A 16323-nucleotide genomic window follows, 5' to 3' on the forward strand; every position below is an offset into this window, starting at 1 on the left:
GCATTCAAATTGACCACATGGCTCTCTCGTGGCTCAAAGGGCTTCGAAACCCTGCAGGGCGACTCGCTCGATGGGCCCTTTCGCTCCAGCGCTACAAATACACAATCGAGTACAAGCGTGAAGTGGCTAACCACGTTGCAGATGCGTTGTCCCGTGCTCCACTTCTCGGGCAGGAAATGCAGGTGGCCAATGCGGCGCCCATCACACCAGAGTCGCGGTGAGGAACCCTGGTGAGCAGAGAGGAGCCCCGAGCGGCCCAGCTGTCCGATGTACTTTGTCAGAAGGTGATGCACCAGCTGGCAGAAGAAAACTCAGCCGACGCTGGGAATCCCAGAGACTTGGACTCATACGTGCTCAGCAGCGACGGCATCCTGCTGCGATACATCCACCAGGCGGACGATGGGTCCAGCGGCCCGCCATTCCGGTCTGTAATACCACGTAATCTGCGTAAGTCATTTATAAGATATATGGGGTGATTTCAGAAAAGATCGACCAAAGGATGGCTAGTCGACATTTTCAAATCAACTGATGTTTTTTATATGTTATTGTCTAGTGTCTGGTGTGAACGAATCCAAACTTAGTTTTGACTAGAAAAAATACTTGGGGACAGGAAAAATCGTAAGGCATGAGGTGGTGGACAGTTGCATTAACGCGCACTGATGGAGGGGGCCCGTTTGAGAGTGAATAACTAAAGCGATAACATTAGGAGAACTCTAATACGTTTTAGGCGCAAACTATGGGTATAGCTTGCTTGTAATATAAAGTAATCATATTTATTTAAAATTTAGTTATTTTTGTAAAAATTGACAAACATGCCTGCTCGAACGACAAATGGCAAAATTTGGAGGTCTGTATCTCATGAAATAATTTAATCATTATGATATAATTTGCAGATATTATTCTAATAATATATAGCTAATATTTAAAAAATAACTAAGGTATCTGTGTGATACAATAGTTAGGATATATTTAGTCAAACATGAAAAAAAATCAAACAAAGAAAAATTCCGATGCGAATAAAAAAAAACACCACCCTCGATTTTTTTTAAATTTAGGTAACCTGTTATACTCTATTTCGGCATTCATTTCCATTAAAACATGTTGAATTATTTTATTGAGAAAGAAGATACAACTCCCCAAAGTAGGGTCCTTTTTCAAAGCCTACACTTAGCAGTGTTTTATACAAGAACTGACTCTGAGTTCCAGTTTCATGAAACCAACACACATCTTTTATATATTTTTATTCAGATGAGGCCAATGATAACTAAAGAAATCGTTCACACACTTAAATTAAGGAGAAACTACTGTGTACAAAGAGGTATCATATTACGGACTAGTGATCCGAGAAAAGATCATGCAGCCATCGGCCACTAGGAACTTTGTTTACTTTATTCTCCTGCGACATTATATGCTATTCCCTCTTCCGCTCTACCTTCATCTCTCTCTCTCTCATATATATCCCTGATATATATCCAGAACAAAAACATGTTCAAGCATTCCCTTTCTGCTTGGTAGTGTTCTGTGGCTAGCAAAAATCATTTCCTCGCTAAGCTCACGATTATGGCAAAATAGTTGCCGGAAACCGCAGACGACACTCGTCGCTAGTTCTGGCAAAACGGCCGATACAATCTTTTTTTCGCATTTCGCCGCTCGCTGTCAAGGACAAGGGGGTTCGCTTCAACCAGCAAAACATGGCCGCCGACGCCTGTTTACTGAGCAGTCATGCCTGTCGCCATCTCACTCGCTGGCGTCACGGGCGATAATATCAGGCACATAGGGGCACACCAACCGGCAGCATTATCCCCAAATACTCGAGCCTCGCGTAAATACATAGAGTGTAAACGCTGTCGCCATGTTATCGTAGTAAGACCGCCCCCCCCCCCCCTCCCCCAACGGGGGACTGCAGTACGCGACGGCGTACTAGCACAACGGCGACGATATCGACATCGCGGGCTCCGAATTTTCCCATAGTTCTACTCCACGGGCATTTCTCGGAACGCTTGATATTGTGTACGCCCGCCTGGAAGGATTTCAGGCGCGTAGTTAAGATAAGGCGGGTCTCCGTGGCAAAAGAAAGCAATTTCACAAAAGCTTAAAAGCGGCGGCGACGCGTGTGCGGTGAAGGCTTGTAGTTTTGGTGTAGACAGGGTGTGTGTGTTCTCGGTGTTGACACCAGCCGGCGATAAGGCACTGCAGGCGGTAGCTCAGTACAGCAAGGGCTAATCCGAGTGACCATCAACGTAACCCCACCGCCAACCCCTCGCGAACCGGTCGCCGACATGGCTCAGGCTGTGTCATGAACCACGTGGTAGAAGCTCGGGTGCTTTCATATCAGCGCGTGGAGGGACGACAGTGCGATTCCGGAAAGTCTTTTTCGAAGGCCGCTGACCACAATTTTTTGTCTGGAGACTTTCCCTCTTTCTTCCTTTGACGTGCATCAAGCTTTGCCGAAAGCCTCAGTTGTGACCTCTCTTTTCAAATGTACGTTTGCAGTGAGTGAGCTCCTCAGCCTCGGACTTGTCACTTGTGCACCCAGTAGTTCTTTCACTTGGCAATTATATGCCATCAGTTGGGGTTTAATTTCTATTATTTATGTATACATTATGAAGACGTCCTGGAGCTCCGAACGAGTGTTTTGTGCAGATTACTTTTGCAAACACAAAAGGACTATACCAAAGCAGCGGAATTTTCGAAGTGTTGGCGAGTTGGACCTAAACTCGTTGAAGCAAATTCTTCCGCCTGACTGTTCCACCAAAGTGAGTGCGACGGACTACCTGTGCTACCATTGCTTCATGCACATCACTAAGGAGATCTCGATGCGAAGCTCAGAGCAGTGCCCTGACATATTTGTGCCAGCTGAAGAAGCAATTGAAGATCTAAATCGCAGCATACTACCTACAGATGTGTCGCCGCTGAGACAACCAAGCGTCGTAAGAAGTCGGGACAGGCCTGCCTATGTCAACAGAAAGCAGACAGAACTGGAGCAGGTTGCTGTCAAGAATATACGCTCAAGGCTACGTATTGCGTACGACAGGGACGCACCATCGGGGTCGTCCGAACCAACATGCTCCACATGCACTGAGTGGGTGGACAACTCTCGGCAGGCCTTTGAAACCGCCACCTCTCTCCGGGAACGTTGTCAACTGCTTACACTCCTGCCGTCAACACTGACGAAGAATGAGGTTCAAAAGATGATTCCACAGGCCTCAATGTACCTCATCAGTAAATCCCGAAAACTCAAGGAAAAGCATGGCGTGTGGTATGAGCCGGATCCTTACACGAGGTGCAAGGTGAGCCCTGAGAACCTGTCTGCTGCCCTAGAGTACTTCACGAAAGACGAGCTACAATGTTCGCGCCAAAGTCCCAACCAGAAGGACGTCATCTCTGTCATGCTCAACGGAGAGAAAACGTTCTTGCCAAAGCGCTTCATGACACGCTCAATGCGAGAGGCCTTCCGTATATACAAAGACAAGCATCCCGATTCCGGCGTTGGGCTAACGAAATTTTTGTTCGTTGCGCCCTAGATGGGTCCAATGTATTCCACACCAGGAAGTGTGCGTTTGTGTGCGCTGCGCCAATTATTATCTTTGTATTGCCGCTCTAGAGAACGTTACAGGCTCAACATTCAACACTGGTGAAATGAACTCGGCATTTCTGTGCGACCCAGCAACAGAACTGTGCCTTCAAGGAGACTGTGATCACTGCCCAAAAGGCCAGTTTCTTACACTCCATGGAACTTGATATCCCGGAGGATGAAGAGATTGTGCTTGCAACATGGGAGTCCGGCGACCTTGCGAAAAAAACTTTGGAACCTGAGACTTTCCTAAAAGTCATCCAAGTGACGGTTGGAGGCTGGGTACTTCACAACCATATCCGGCAAACGCAAGGTAAAGCGATCTACGATGGAAAACAGTGCATGCAACGCGGGAGCATTGTCTTTCATTTTGACTTTGCTGAAAACTGGACCATCGTGCTTCCTGACGAAGTGCAAGCATATCACTGGAAAAAAAACAAGTTTCGATATTTACATGTGTAGTGACGACAAGAAAATCTACAAAGAGCTTTGCCATCATCAGTGAGGACCTGTGTCACGACGCCACTCACGCTTGCTTGGCTCTAGAAAAAGTGAAGGAGTGGGTTGGAGACAACGTTGCGGTATACTCGTACGTGACGTACGTAAGTGACGGCGCCGCCAGTCATTTCAAGAATCGCTACCAGCTTCACCAATTTGCAAAGGACGATTGCCCACAAGCCCAGTGGTTATTTTCTGCATCTGGACATGGGAAAAATGCATGTGACGGAGTTGGCGGACTCGTGAAGCACCAGGCCATGCTGAACAACCTGAGAGAACGTTCGGTAAGCGCAATTCAGACGGCCAGGACAATGGTGAGCATTCTATCAAAGAAACTGAAAGGCGTGCATCTTGTATATCTGGACGAAAATGAGGTTGTTCGGTATCGTGAACAAAAAAAAGAAAAGTGGCTGACGGTGCGCGCCTTCCCTTGTATTCAGTCTTGGCACGCGTGGCGGCTCCGCAAGTCATCAACAGAAGGGACCTGTGACGTATATGTAGCACGGACAGTCGGATCTGCTTGGAAGCAACTTTATTAAATGGGTACAGCGAGGGAAACCTTAGCGTAAAGTGCCGAATTTGATTTCCCAAGGACTGCTCATTTTGAATGCAGGGACATCTTATTTATCACATTTTTCTTCACGGGGTATTTAACCTACTGTTTTTGTTGGTGGTTACTCATAAGTTTTATCTGATCACTATAAAAAAAATCCCAAAATGTTATCCTCGAGCAGGATAAAATATATCGGCTTGCCACGATTCATTCATACACCGAGAGCATCGAAGCTGCTCCAGTTAGGCACTATGGCATCCGTCACCTGAAATTGTTTGTAATCGTAAATACACAGCCAACCTAGATATCTTACTATTATATCTTTGTTTTTGTGTGTGGAAGTCAAGTTATTTATTTTACTCTAGATGTAAAATATACCGGAAGGTACAACTTCACACTGCATCATCTTTTCTCAAATCATTAGTCTCTAATATGATACCACTTTGTACGGTTATGTAAAATGCTGTATATAGTTTCTCCTTCCTTTTACTGTGTGACCGATCGCTCTTTTTATCAATGACCTCATCTGAATAAATGTATATAAAAGATTTGTGCAAGTTTCATGAAACTGGAACTCAGAGTCACTTCTTGTATAGGACACTGCTCAGTGTAGGCTTTGAAAAAGGACCCTACTTTGGGGAGTTGTTTCTTCTTTCACAGTGCAATGATGCAACATGTTTTTAATAGAAATGAATGCCGAAATAGAGTATAACAGGGTACCCAAATTTTAAAAAAATCGAAGGTGGTGTTTTTTTTTTATTCGCATTGGAATTTTTCTTTGTTTGATTTTTTTCCCATGTTTGCCTAAATATATTGTAACTATTGTGTCACTCAGATACCTTATTTATTTTTTCAATAATAGCCATATATTAGTAAAATAATGTCTGCAAGTTATGTAATAATGATTAAATTATTTCATGAGATACAGATTTCCAAAGTTTGCCATTTGTCGTTCGAGCAGGCATGTTTGGCAATTTTTAGAAAACTAAATAAATTTTAAATAAATATGATTACTTTATATTACAAGCAAGTTGTACCCATAGTTTGTTTGTAAAAAGTTTTAAAATTCTCCTAATTTTATTGTTTTAATTATTCACTTTCAAACTTGCCCCCTTTATCAGAGCGCGTTATTGCAACTGTCCACCTCTCCCTGCCTTACGATTTTTCTTGTCTCCAAATTTTTTTTCTGGTCAAGTCAAAACTATGTGTGGATTCGTTTATACCAGACAATAGACAATGTCATATAAAAACATCAGTTGATTTAAAAATGTCGACCAGCCACCCTTTGGTCGATCTTATCTGAAATCACCCTATGCACGATCCCGCCTTGGCAGGCCACAGCAGTGGGAGCAAAACTTACGAAAAGTCCCAAATTGCAACGTGGCCAGCTATGAGGCAGGATGTGATGAGGTACGCACGTTGGGTAAGAGCCCGGTTTGTCAGAAGGCAAAACCCCGAGGTGGCCAACCACCAGGTTTAATGCAGTCGGTCGAAGGCAAGAACCCCTGGGAGTGTGTTGCCTGCGACGTTGTCGGTCCCTTTCCCCGTAGTTCACGCGGCAATCAGTATTTGCTAGTAGTGACAAACCATTTCACAAAATGGGTCGAAATGTTTCCTTTGCGCAAACTAGACTCTAAGAAAATCTGGGACTCTCTTCTCGAGACGTTCGCGCGCTTTGGCTTTGCCGCAACGCTTATTACAGACAACGCTTCATATTTTGTTAGCAAGGTGTTCGTGGATGCGTGTAAGGCGCTAGGCATATGGCACGAACGGACTTCGCCATACCATCCACAGGCGAATATCACGGAAAGAGTGAACCGTAACCTGAAGCAGAGGGTTGTATCGCCTACAGAGCGACACAAAGACTGGGTCGCGAAATCAGCAGAAATGGCATTCGCTACCCGCACAACAATCAACCGGTCCACGGGTTTTACTCCGGCCCAACTTAACTTTGGGAAAGAGCTCGTGTTTCCCCTGGGAAACGGCCTCCTTTGCACAGATCCTGCAAGCATGCAGCGCAAAAACCACGCAGTTCGCAGAAGGTCTCCGGAAGCGTTTCACGGAGAACCTGCGTGAAGCTCGAGAGAGACTCGACGTCTCGAGACTGCAGCAGGCAAACCAGTACAACAAGGGGAGGCGAAATCTGCAGTTCAAGGTAGGAGATCTGGTACTGAGGCGAACTCATCCGCTGAGTGATACTGCTAGAGGCTTCACGGCCTCTTTAGCAAAGAGGTGGGATGGCCCCTACCGTGTTAGTAGCAAGCTCTCCAACCTGTCTTATGAGCTGGTGCATTGTGAATCTGGTGAAGTGTGCGGGTCTATTCATGTCGCCGACCTTAAAGCTTTCTATGAACCCGAGGACGTAGATGTGTCGCAGGTTCCAGATGACGACTATCCGGACCACCTCTCGGAAGATTCCACACCGTCTCTACCGCGGTACAACTTGAGACGGCGGTGAAGACGACCGGGAGTAGCACGAGTTCTAAGTGCATTATGTTCATGCCCTCTTCGGTGTTTTTTTTTTTGGGGGGGGGGGGGGGGGGGAGAAGAGAAAGGGTCCGCGCTCCCGCATGCACAGTGGGGCAGGCATCTTTCGTGTGGGCGGCTACTTTTTCCTACCGCGCCATGGCCTCATGTTGTTTTTAATTTCTAGTTCCTCGTGCCAGACAGCGGCGACGCACCTCCCATCATCAGACCACACCCCACGGCTGCATCGGTACTGTCCGGAAGTACTGACGTCGGACCCGTACTCGCTCATCTGAGAAGACCCTTGCTGACCCAGAAGGAAGGTCCCCCGTAAGACCATCAAAGACGTCATCTGTTTTCGTTTTTGGAAAGGGGGAGATGTGTGGGCAACCTGGCGATTCCAAGCGGTTGGCCCAGGCTGCCCCTCCGACAATCATAAGTGGTCATCTTGACCACGAGGGGGCCAAGGGCTACTGGCCACGCGAGCGGCGCTCCGCCGCTGATAAAAGGCCGTCGCAGTGGATGCGCGCGGACTGTTGGGACCGCGGCGCAGGCGATAGCGCCCATTAAATGTTTACGTGTCGTTGAACCGGTGTGCTGTGTCATTCTCCGAGACGGGTAGCAGCAAGGGAAATCCCACAATTGCTACACCTAAATGTTTTTAAGGGAGAGGGGGATGCTCATTGTCGGTGAACAAGCACACTGGCTGGGCAACGGAGGGTGCCTCTTTCAGAAAGAGGGTGCATGAGCGCCTAATGCACCCGACTACACCCTTTTTTTCTTAGAGTGGACCGCCCAAGTGCATTCGTCGCCTGTTCATGGAATTTAGTTCTGTCATGCTTGTATACAGCGCAAGGCTCCTTGATCTTGAGCACATGTTTAAGACCTTTATAATTTTATAGATTTTTCTCCTGAAATTATTAGCGTAAAATGATGCGTACATAGTTCCGAATGGGGCCCGACTATATTGCCCTTCAAACACGCAATAGATAGTGTGTTTTCGTGTTTCTTCGGAGTAACGCAAAAGTAACGAATTAATTAATACAATAATTTTTACAGGGACCTATTTGTAACGGCAATCCATTAATGTTTAGGCCAAGCAATTGTAACTGTAATTAACTACTTTTTTGAAGGAACGGGCGCAAGTTTGGGTGCATCGGCGTGCTATCGGACCATAATAGCGAGGTGCGTAGCCGCGGCGTGCTAGCGTGGGTCGTGTGAGAACGAGTCTTGGCGAGATAAGGGCTGGGAAAGCCAACGAGGGAAGCAATTGAAGATGGCCGCCACGCCGCGCCAGGCCGGTCTGTGTGCTTTGCGATCGTAGTTCTGAGGGGTAGGTTATACCTTGCTGCTGCGAGAAGTAGCCGCGACAAATCCGTTCCACGACTGCAACAGGTAGCGATTTGTGGCTAACGTCAAGGAGTCTAAATTATAGGAGGGGGCACGTTGCGATATTTGTGAAGTCTAGTCATAAAAAGTTTTAACTATTTTGTGGCCAACGTGACCATAGATCTCTCTGGCAATTGGTGCGCGTGACATGTTACGTGCGAGATGGATGGTTGATTCTAGTAGGATTCCTTGCGGGCTTGCGCGCGCTCCGTCCGGTAGGTTTTATCAGATCGAAGGCTAGACGTGAAGCTAGCAAGCAAACAAGTGGTTGAGGTGGATCACGAGCAGGCGACATGCCGCTGCTGGTACATGGGACCTGTGCACGGGACGATCAGGGCGATCGCCGCAATTGCAACGGAGAAAACGAAGGCCTGGCGTCGTCGGGACACTAATTTCCGCCGGTTACGGGATGGGCCCTTGCAGCGTGGTCGGCTGCCGCATTCGGACTGGCTTTTCTTTAGCGGGGGTTACCTTCCACCGGTAAGCCCTGGACGTATTACACACAGATAGTTTTACGATAACAGGAATCGGTCAACAATTCTCTTAGATTTCCGACGGTCGCCGAACTGCGAAAACAATGCATTTTGGCCGTTGGTCGCGGCGGTGGCTGGACCCCATCCAAATGGAGCGTGATGTGCTCCCAACCTCGAGTCAAGTTGAGGTGGTTTGATTTGTCCCGACCGCAAAACAAAACGTCCCAGTGAACGACCTGCATAGCGGCCGCAACGAAAAGAAAAAGCTAAACGTATTGTTGTAGTGTGATATAACATGAAAGCGATGAAAGCGCAGCTGGCATTGGCAGGCGAGCGCGGAAATCATCGCCGTAAAAATGCCTAAGTATTGGGCCGGGCCGTACCCAGGGGGAGGGATTCGAGGTTGGAACCCCCCCCGCCTGAAATATATTGGAGCCGCCCCCCCCCCCCCCCCTTTCAGTGTCGGCTGGGGAAGGGAGGAGCAATTCTGAAAGAGGCCCGGGGTGGTCTCGATTTCACTAAAGTCACTGGATCGGGGGACCCAGTGGGGGCCCCGCTGGAGTTCCAGTAATGCTGTTAGGGGTGCACGTGTCTACTATTACTGCTAACCAGAGCCGCGTGAATTCAAGCGCGTCTCCCCCGCGCCTCGAAAACCGCAACGCATCCGGCCGCGACCGGCCCTCACCCAAACGCCTGGGTGCCATCCCCCTTGTCAGAAGACCCCCGGGCACCTCGCTTCCCCATCCTCATACCACACTCCGTTCCACCGCACAGTGGACCGTAGCTGATGGTAGAGACCGTCTTTACCAATCGAGAGCTGAGAGAGAATCACATGACCTTGAGCTTCGCATAGCACATCCAAGAGGGTAGAGTGACACTCTCTCAGCGCTGGATTGGCTGGGATGGCTCGTGGCGCCCTCTGCCGTCTATGATAAGGTGACACAGAGGAAATGTTCGCTCGAGCAATAAACACGTACGTTTGAGGTCCAACTTCCCAGGACACCGCGAGCGTGCGACGTGTCAGAGGCTTTGGGGGGCCCGCCGGGGCTATGGGGTGTTTCGCGCGGTGAAAAGAGGATGGAAAGAGAATGACGAAGATTTGTTCCGAGCTGCGCCTATAGACCTTTCCAGCGGCAGTCTCGAACGAAGTGATTTCCAGCGCGCGTCCCTGGTTTTGAGAGTGTACGTCAGTGTTGCCCGACTGCGCTGAGCTGTGGGTTTTCTCGTCAGTAGGCTGTGACAGCCTGCGTAGGAGCAATTTTGAACGCTGGTGGCGGCAAGATTGCCTCGCTCTATTTTTTCTTCTGTGTTCTATGGCGAAGAGAATTTCTCGAAGTTATTAAGAAAGCGTTGAACTATTTTTGGGAACAAAAACAAACAAATGAAAGCTATTTTTGCCGAGTCCGTGCGCGACAGAACAAATGCTACCGGGATGTTTGTTTCATTTTATGTTGATCTTTTAACGGCACCATACACTCAGCCGTGTCAACCTACAGAGATCTTGACTGCCTAACATATTTGACCACCCCAGAAGATAGCCGAACTGCATGGGCATTGCCAACTCACTATATGAAATTCATCGAGTCTCATCAATCGAACAGCATATATTGTACGTACCCCACGTTGCCGCGTTATTCGAACAGGATTTGAGAAAGGTCTCAAGTAACGCAGCATATCCAATATACAGTGTCGACGATAGTCACTTCATGACGATCGGACGGAATTCGGCTTGTCTTGGGGTACGTTTTGAAGAGTGGTGTTTTTTTACACAGCACTAAAGCAAATGAGCGTACCCCAGACCCTATCAGCTTAGGGTGCCTTCAGCGCACATGATGGCTCCCTATATCAGCTACCTCATGCCAAGACCGAAAACATAGCCGGGAAAGCTTTTCGGAGATTATCTCAACGGAAAAAATCCACGAAGAACGCCGAACGGCCCGCATCGCGGGCTGCTTGACGTTCGCTCCCTTCGTTCGTTTCCTGCGAAGGTCCAGCAGGCTACGAGCCCTGGTATTCCCTGGTTCTCACAGTGGAAGATTACAAAACACGCAAGCATCCTGAACAGGCAAATAGAGTAAACCCTTTCAAGGAAAGCCGGCAAACTCCGAACACACAATGCAGGTCGCGCTGACCGGGTTTCCACAGCTCAGGCGGGTGGCAGAAATTTTTGGCTGATAGGGGTCGCTCGAGTCACAAAATGGCGGCGGCCAGCGAGCTGTTTAAGCAAAGGTCTATAGTCGCAGGGGTTCTGAGCGTAACCGGACCTTGCATAGGGTTCGCAGGGCTGCGATTAGAGATCTGGGCCAACTATGGCTCTATATATTTTTCTTATACTCTTACCCCCGGTTCCCTCTCACCAAAGTCATGTTTACTGGGGTGAAGTTTGGGAAAACAAATAAATTTTGTCCTAAGCTGAAAGCATGTGTTTGTATATGTGTGTGTGTGCGTGCGTGCGCGTGCGTGTGTGTGTGTGTGTATGTGTGTCGTAGGCCCCCTATGTTATTCTTCCATTCAGAGCCCGGAGACCCCTGTTCTTACTTCGTTCCTTTTCTCCCTGTATCCTTTCCTTCCTGAACGTTCCCCACGGAGCCCCCAAGACGTCCCCACCACTAGCCTTGACAGCGCACCCACCGATGTGAATGTGTCGAGTGACATGCTGCAGGCCGACCGACTGGTGTGCAGCCAGCGTGCTCGACCATATTGTCTGTTCTCTGGCCTCCTCCTTTTACCTCCTCTTGGTCTATCGAGGCAGCAACCCTACATACTGTGGGAGAGGACGAGACTCTTAATCAGTCTAGACCATGGTGCATGTGAAACATTTAGTTGGTCGCTATTGTTAACTATAGGCCGGTCATATGCTTCTGTTTTTAAAAGTAAATAAAAAAAACGGCCATTCAAGATGGCCACCGTGTTCCGGAAACCCTCCTCCCCCCCCAACCGCCCCCAAAGATATTTTCTGTGTACGGCCCTGGTCCAACCTGTCGGGTCGACATAGTTACGCAGTCATGTGTGTATATAATTTATTTTGCTTTGGCCACTGTAGTAATTAGTGGCCAGGAGTTCAAAAAGAATACTCCCCGCAGATGCACTGTACATTACCCAAAACACTCCAACAGGCAAGCGTTAAAGTGCTGGCGTTCTTGGTTGAATACTATCGTTTTCAGGATGGTAACGCTCTGTAAAAAACAGAATGCATTTTCTTTATAGTTGCGAGTACATAACAAAGCGCAGCAGCCGTAGAATCGGACGGCTGGACGTGCGCCAGATTCTCTAGTTGTGATGACTGATAAATAAAACCCTCCAGCACCACGCTCCCTGCTACCCGCAAGCATCAACAACGCGATAATCACGTGCTGTAGTCACGTTGGCCCGATAAGTGAGGAGGGTAAAGAGGAAAACGAGCATGGCTGGTGGAGGCTACACGGCTGACGTCCTGCCCCCTCCCCTTTGTCCCCATCTTATCTCCCTGGCAGACATGCTAAATACGGCCACAGAAAAAGAAAAAAAGGAAAAAGAAAAGCTTTGCAGTTTGTGGTGTGGACAAAACTGACCAAGGAAGCGAGCGAGCAGCAGGATATGAGCGATTTCCGTGGCGTTTCATTTTCGGTGAACAACAAAACAGGAGAGCCACGGTAATTGTCATTTATTTATGGAGGTTTTCTTGGTGGCTTTCGCGCTTCACTGATATCGGATTGGCTTCGACAGCTTGGCCCTCCAGTTGTATTCAATTACAAACATAATAGTCATTGACTTACAAAAGAAGCAACGATTAGCACGTTATTCAATAAAGAAGAAAATATTGTATTAAGAAAACGACGTTAACAAAATTATTGCGAAGAATTGCTTTAGAATACATTTTTATACCAGTCTAGTGTCCGAAAGAGCCGCTAGTGGCGTTGCGTTAGCTCTCGTAACGCAGTAGTCCGTAGAGGGTTGCGAACGTTCTACTAAAACTTAAGATGGTGGTTCCGCTACGCTACATAGAGCGGAGGTCGTAGCAGCTAGCGGATGGCGCGGTGGGGGTGACTGAACGATATACTGAAACACTCGAATGACTCAACCGGATAGGACGGAAACGTTTTGACTGCCTCCGAAGGGGGACTTTGCCAGGTAAGTCATTGTAAAACTCTGAATCGTATCACCTGTCTCTTTCGGTCTCGCCGATGAAGATCGACTAATAAGAGCTTGAGACGAGATAAACACGGAACAAAATTGCCGGCGCGAAGAACTTTGGCACGTATTTTCCCGCGCATTTGATAATGAAAGCTGACTCGCTCGCTAACACTGAGTCGGCCGAATTAAGATCAGTTCATGAGAGACTAAAGTGCCACTAAAATAAAGAGGGTTGTAGTTTTACCAGGAGCATAATGCGTCAGTGAAAGAAGAGTCACCAACGATCGAGCAACTCGAGCTTTTGTTGTGCAACATGTTTCCGCGATCGATGCTTCACAAGTGCCACCAAAAATATGCGATGCTGCATTTATTATTCAGGTTCACTTCACGAACGATCAGTTTGAGCCAGTGATCTTGGCAAAGACTTGCCTCAGGAAACTCAAGCCATTTACAACTTTTTTCATTTTTTCACACCGACCTCTTCCGAATATGCAATATTTTGCCATGTAACAATATATATTTTCGTGTCTTCATCTTTGTATGGAATTTGTCATCTCCAATTAATAAAACATTATTTATTGGCAATGAAAAAAAATTGCTATTGTCTTTTTAAGGCTTTGCTGAAAGATATCTCTCCTGATTTGTAACTCATGCAGTAAGGCACGCCCGCCGGTGTGCGGCAAAGCTTATACGCCTTGCAAGTAAACTCAAGGGCGTACCTTGCGCGTGAGGACGTCAAAACAATATCTCAAAACAGAATAAAGAGTAAGACACATGCGCAAAATATCCATCCGATCAGACGTCCGATTCGACAATACGGCTGCCTGGTCCGAAAAATTTGGTCGCTTCAGACGTCGGATCTGCGATCTGGCGTGCGTCCAACGTGTCAGATAGTTTCGCACGGCGGACGGACTGTCGGAAGCGTCCAGCCAATGAGAGCACAGCTAGCGCGAACGTCATGATGAGGTACTGGGTCTGGCGGGGCGAACAAGAAAACGGGACGGGCGACGAAAAGCCGGACGCGTGGATCCCGCTGACCCATTCGAAAAAGTGTGGTGTGCAAAAAAGTGTGCAAAGAATGCGCGCGGTAGCGAGAACAAGCTCCTAACTTCGCTTGTGCGAGCTAAACCGTCAATGTGGGACCAGAGATCTATGAACGCGGACCTTCGCTGGAATGCTTGGAAGTTAGATCCCCTGGGCGGAGCCGAACGGATCGTCGTGTCGCACGCAAGGTCGGAAGAGTGTGTCGCAAACTGCCGCGTGCGGCAATTCGGAGCGGCGTTCGGACTGTCGGATCGGACGTCGGATCGGACCATTCTGCCGTCCATCTGTCTCGCGCTTAAGCATGAAAAGGGCCTCGCTAATAAATGGGCGAAATGAGAAACGCACTGCCAAGGACACCGATCACGTTATTTTTTTTTTCAATTTTAACTGAGGCGATACAAGTGAGTGTATTTGGTGGGTAGTTATATGCACGAGGCGTGTACATAGCAGTCGTCGCACGTGCACAGTCTTGGGTAGTATTCAATGTTTATAAAATGTGTACTAAGTAAACCAAGCTGCTGGTTTGGCAAAACGAGTGGTATATTGCTTAAAATTACCAGAAAGCCCTATTGTGCACGCGTTACAATAATAATAATAATAATCTTTATTCAGCCTAAAGGGTTGCGACACCACAGAAAGGCCATTGGCCCACCTCGCTGATATGGGTTGAAAAAGTTAGCTTGGTGTCGATCGTCACACCAAAAGGCCTTGCACGGCTGGTCATAGGGAGTGCCGTCCCGTTCAGGTGAAGTCTGCTCTCACCGGTAGCATGCCTGTTTGATGTAGTGATCAGGGTTGATGAACACTTCTGGATGTTGAGGGGTAGCTTATTTTGCACAGACCAAGTGTGGACGGTGGTCAGGTCGTCCTGCAGTTTCAGGTATTCGAGGGGGTTCTGGAAGGGTTGAATGATTGTTAAACCATCAGCATACAGCAGGGTGGAGCACTGCATGGAGGATGTGATGTCATTTATGAATATGTTAAATAGGGTGGGTCCCAGGACACTGCTTTGAGGAATACCTGACAGGACGCATTTTGCTGCTGAGATTGCACCTCGGAATACCACTCGTTGCGAGCGATTCAGTAGGAAGTCTGAAATCCACCCCTCGAGATACCTCGTTATTCCCATCTTGGCAAGCTTCTGGCGAAGAATTCCGTGGTCCACCTTGTCAAACGCCTGTTTGAAGTAGAGCTGCACGACTTCACAGGGGGTGCGGGCATCAAGAAATGAGCTCAGCATGTGAACAGTGGTAGCCAAGGCTGACTCACAACTCCGCCCGGGTCGGAATCCATACTGGCAGGGTGAGAGAAGGTTGTGCTGCTCCAGGTGTTGGAGGAGCGTTTTGTTGATGATCCGTTCCATCGTTCTACACACGACCGAGGTAGTTGAAATAAGCCTGTAGGAGGCAACCGATGACGTTGGGGATCCATTTCCCTTATGTACACTCTAAAACCGGTCCCTCATAAAAAACGCTGTCCCTCTGATTTTAGAGGGGACAACAATGCTTTCAGGGGGACAGCCCTTTTTAAGAGGGAAATTGAAAAATAAAATAGCAACATCTAGAGGGACACCAACATATTAAGAGAGACCAAGGAAACCGTTTCGTTAGTCCCTCTGAACAGGAAAGACAGACAAAAAGATTCACGCGTGTCCCTTCATATTAAGAGGGGACCGGTCCCTCTTAACTGGACCAATGTAGTTCGGTCAGGAGGAGAGGGGCAGGCGCACTAATCCACGGCAAAGAGTTCAGACGGTGCTAAGGCTTCGCGCCAATTCACGGAGAGCTGGAAACGGTCGTTGCCGGAGAGTCGCAAGCGTCATGCTGCTCGTTTGACTTCCTTCGGGTGAGTTATCCTGTCATATTGGCGCTTTTGTTTTGGGTGCATTGCGGGTGCGAATAACGAGCCATCAATATTTTCACGCTGGCTGTGAGATGCACGAGCTTTGCATGTAGAGTGAGAGTGTTCAGCTGTAGTCCGCGGACGCGGTCGCTTCCTGGATCTGCTCGTTCAGCTAGGACAAAGCGTCGCTAATCGTTTGCCCTGCCGTGAGCCGCAGGGCTGTCTTTCGCACAAAACACTTTTAGCGGGTTAGGGTGTCCCAATGTGTACGCGTCTGTCTTAAGCTGGTGATATCAGACCATTTTCTGTCCGACGCTTTTGTCTACTTTTCAATTTCGAACGCGCGATCGTACTTCTCCCAGCACGAGCTG

This window comes from Ixodes scapularis, unplaced genomic scaffold, assembly GCF_016920785.2.
Source record: "Ixodes scapularis isolate PalLabHiFi unplaced genomic scaffold, ASM1692078v2 ptg001612l_1___fragment_1__unscaffolded, whole genome shotgun sequence".
Taxonomy (NCBI): domain Eukaryota; kingdom Metazoa; phylum Arthropoda; class Arachnida; order Ixodida; family Ixodidae; genus Ixodes; species Ixodes scapularis.